Here is a 4601-nt window from a genome sequence, read left to right on the forward strand (position 1 = left end):
TTATCGAGAAAGTTGTGAAGACGGGTTTTTAAAATATTTAAATAGTCCTCTTTTCGCATTATCCCATCAATTTTGTGCAAAGGCCCAACGTGCCACCATGTGAAGCATTTCCCCCTCATGCTATACGGTTTGCTTTACAATATGTCTCTGAAGCTTGTCACCGGGCCTATGCCAATAATACTGCTTGCCATCCGACTGGAAACGGTTAAACTTGGATTCGTCCGGCCAGATAACACGTTTCCAGTCTTCTATAGTCCAGTTTTTGTGTGTACTACTGTAACGAACTGATTTTTATGGTCTGCTCGCTACGAGATTCGTGCGGCTAGCTCAGTATATTGTGTGTTCGTCCCACCAAATTTATATTACGTGACCGCCCAGTAGCTCAGTGAGAAAGCACAGAATTCACGGGTTCGTATTGGGTTTTATTGCGGGTATATTATTACAAGTGTCTCAGTCGCTTGGTTGGCCTTGACTCGTTGCTTGTGACCTTCGGTGCTTCCGACGGTCCTGATTGACTCGACGACCTCTCGCCTTGACGACTCGGTGCTCCAGTCCTGTAGCTCCCTGAAGATACTCGCAGCTCCCTGAAGATCCTCGCCGCTCCCTGAAGATCCTCGCAGCTCCCTGAAGACGCTCGCTCGCTGTTCACTTCTCACGCGTGACTTGGTGACTGCTGGTAACGACTCGGAATCGCGAGGGGTATCGGCCGTACGGGCTTAGGGAAGCGTCACCGTTCTCAGACTAGGGTGAACAGAAGCTGCGCTCTCCAGGATCGCTCCTTTCGACACACCGCCGCCTGTCCCTTGCTCTGTCCCGGATGGTCCCACTGGGTTTCTGCTCAGCCCGCGCGGACAGTCAAGGCGGAACGCCAGGAAGCTGCCTTGCGCCTTACTTCGCTTCCACGCCTAGTGTAAACGAACGTTCCACCCTAGCCTCACCCTTTTGCTTTTTGTCCGGGATGTTTCCGTGTGGCTTTTGGTACTCGGGGTTCGGGCACGCCGCTCCGGGACCTCGCAAGTCGAATCCGTAGGGCTCTCCTGGATAATTCCACTCGAGACCGTACCGATCGACCGCTCTCCCTTCTGGCTTGTTATACTCGTGGTTCGGGCACGCCGCTCCGGGACCTCGCAAGTCGAATCCGTAGGGCTCTCCTGGACAATTCCACTTGAGACCTTACCGATCGACCGCTCTCCCTTCTGGCTTGTTATACTCTTTCCAGGCGTAACGCCAGGACTTTATGGACAGGGTTAATCGACCGCCTTGACCTAGCCGTGTGATGCCCTCTGGATCTCAGCTACCTGCGTCTCAATTCGGAGATTCCTGGTATCCCAATCCCGAACGTCTCGACGTAGCAATCTCGCTCCTTGTAGGCTCCCACGGCGCTGCTTCTCTGGCGACTCGACTTGCTGCTGCTTCCTTGTAGATTATCTGGTTGTTTGATTGTTCACTTTGGTATCTGAGTGATCTTGACGGTTTGACTCCTTGTGATCGACTGATCCAGCTGCCAGCGCTCTGCGGCCTTATATAGGGCCTCCGGGAACCGTTATTTCCCTTTTGCGCACGGCCCGCTGGATCTCTCCACTCTGGGTCCAAAGTCCGTGCCTCCTGGATGACCCACTTGTCGTTCCCGTACCGCTTCCAATCGACGCTCCGCCCACTGCTGCCATCCCGCTGATTCCCGTGATGCTTGTGGCACGCCTGTGTGCCGCTCCACCGCCGAGATGTGGCACTTCCTCTCCCGGTCCAAAGTTCACGGGAGAGTCCAAAGTCCGGTGGAGTCCCGTTACTCGCTTTTGCACACGGCACCCTTGCCTTGCCCGCGAAGTCTCCACTCTCTCTCGATCTCCATCCTTGGTCTCCAAACTCTCTCGCTCTCCTTCATTGGTCTCCAAACTCTCTCGCTCTCCTTCGTTGGTCTCCAAACTCTCCCGCTCTCCTCGCCGCGCCGTTACTACGCGAATTCGCCGCGTATCTGGCAAGCGGCCGGCCATCTGCTGCTGTTTCTATTTGTGGGGAGTTATTCAACTCCTCACATTCCCCCCTTACTTCGGGAAACATTTTGAACTCGTTCCTACTCTCCGGCGTTTTCTTGTTTATCCTAGCCTTCGAGTCCTTGTGATTCCCGCGGCGCTCCCTCGATGCTCCCTCGATGCTCCCACGACGCTCTTATCTCCGTTGAGTTTTTACAGCGCTCGTCATCCTCCTCGTAGCAACTTGAATCTCCCGCGCCGATATCTTTCCTGACTCCACTGGGACATCGATACTCGTGTGCTATCGATCCCCAGCTCGCTGCTCATCGCTGCGTTCTACTCCTTTTATTTGCTTCCTCCGCCTGGTCATATCGATATCGACGGTGCGGCGTTTCCACCTGCTCGTTGCGATATTTCCACCTTTGGCCGATATTACCATTTGACGGGTACCCATCGATCGCACTTTCATCTAGTGCCAATCGATCGCCTATCGAGGCGCCCCCTTCCCTGGCTCATGGTGATTTTGCAACTTTCTAGGTAAGTTTCCGAATTTCTTTACAATTTGTTTCCTCTCATCCTTTTTTTTTCCTTCCGGCCTTCACTCGTCAGCCTGATCATCGCGCATGAGTCGCTGGAAGGCGCTATTATCGCCGACTGCGCCCCAGGCTTCAGATTCAACGCTGTCTTGGCGTTCTCCTCCTCCACAAGGCACAACTGGCCAGCACAGCTGGCGCACATCCTCACAGCCGGCCATTAGGGAGTACATGATCGTATCGATGGCCTCGTTTTCCAATAGCAGAGTGAACATCTCAGGGGACACGACATGCCCCACACCTTGCTCCGATCGTCCTCCACCTGCTGTTCCAGTGGCGATTCCGGCTGCGGTTCTACCAATTTTGACACCGTCTGCAGGATGAACCGATTGCTGAACATCGTGTTGCCCAATGCTCCAGCCGTTCCACCTCCTCGGCGTCATCGTGGGTGGTCGGGGCGTGGTCGAGGCGCTGCTGGCGCTGGCCGAGGCTGTGGCAGAGACGTCGCTTACCTTGTGGATCGCAATTTCCGCGGGGCACATCGACCGGCAGTGGGCGATAATCAAGTTTTTATTTCCTTCGGCCTCCCCTTCTTCCTACGGTACAGCTCTCTAATCTGTGCCGTCTTCCCCCTTCCCTGGCAGACTGTTGATGCGTGTTTTTCTTTCCTCCAATCAGTCCCAATCGGGACCTTAGACGCTCTGGTTCGCTCCCTTTGTGTTCTTAACGTTCTCCTGATGTCCTTTATGTGTTTCATTGCGCCTTTGTAGATGCCCTGTAGTATCCTTGGAGTCGGTTTGTAGTATCCCTTTCGAATCCTTGGAGGTATCCTTGGAATTTGTTCGTAGTATCCTTTGGGAATCCTTGCAGGTATCCTTGGACTCTTTCCGTAGTACCCTTTGGGAATCCTTGGACGTATCCTTTGACTCCTTTCGTAGTATCCTTTGGGCATCCTTGGAGGTATCCTTGGAATCCTTTCGTAATACCCTTTGGGCATCCTTGGAGGTATCCTTGGACTCCTTTCGTAGTATCCTTTGGGCATCCTTGGAGGTATCCTTGGACTCCTTTCGTAGTATCCTTTGGGCATCCTTGGAGGTATCCTTGGAGGTATCCTTGGACTCCTTTCGTAGTATCCTTTGGGCATCCTTGGAGGTATCCTTGGACTTTTAATGTTGTTTTGCATTTGTAGTGTCTGCTTGCTGTAGCCGCTCGCTTGTGTTTTCCGTTTGTTGCTGTTTCAGCTCGCTTACGTGGATGGTCCGCTCTTTCTGTGTGTTTATGTGTCGTATTTTGCAGATTACTGGTGACGCAAAACCTATGACTTGGTAAGGTCCGTCGTATCTTGGGGCCAATTTTGCTGCGAACTCCTCGGCCGCTTTTGATAAGTGGTGTTCCTTGGCCCACACGACGTCACCCACCTTTGGCGTCCATTGCCTCCTCCTTAGGTTATAATGCCTAGCCTGGTCCTGGGATGCTTTCTCCAGGTTCCGCCTTACAATCTCGAAGATTTCCCTGAGTTTGTTAGCATTCTCTTCCGGGGTCTCTGTCGGTCGTCCGGTCCCTACGGTTTCTCTGTCGTATAGGGCGCTCGGTAGTCTTGGTTCTCTGCCTTGGGTAATGAACGACGGTGTGTAACCTGTGGATTCTGAAACGCTCGTGTTTACTGCCAGCATAATTTCTGGCCATTTTTCGTCCCAGTCTCTTTGGTTCTGCCCTGCGAACTGCGCAATCATTGTTTTTACCGTCCTATTGGCTCTCTCAGTCGGGTTCTCCTGTGGGGTGTATGGAGCTGTGAACTGTTGCCTGGCTCCCATTTCGGCCAGGAAACTCTTGAAGGTTTTGCTGGTAAACTGGACTCCGTTGTCCGTTATGACTATTTTGGGGACCCCATACCTCGCGATTATGCGTTCTTTAAAAGCTTTCTTTAGGGATTCGGCCGTCGCGCTTCGCAGCGGCACCAACTCAGTCCACTTTGAGAACCTGTCTATCAATACCAGCAGCATTTGGTTGCCGTGCTTCGAACGCGGCAGGGGTCCGACGAAGTCCGCACATACCGTAGCCCATGGTTCCTCTGGCACCTGCGTAAGCATTTTCCCAG

Source organism: Drosophila subpulchrella, unplaced genomic scaffold (assembly GCF_014743375.2).
Source record: "Drosophila subpulchrella strain 33 F10 #4 breed RU33 unplaced genomic scaffold, RU_Dsub_v1.1 Primary Assembly Seq420, whole genome shotgun sequence".
Taxonomy (NCBI): Eukaryota; Metazoa; Arthropoda; class Insecta; order Diptera; family Drosophilidae; genus Drosophila; species Drosophila subpulchrella.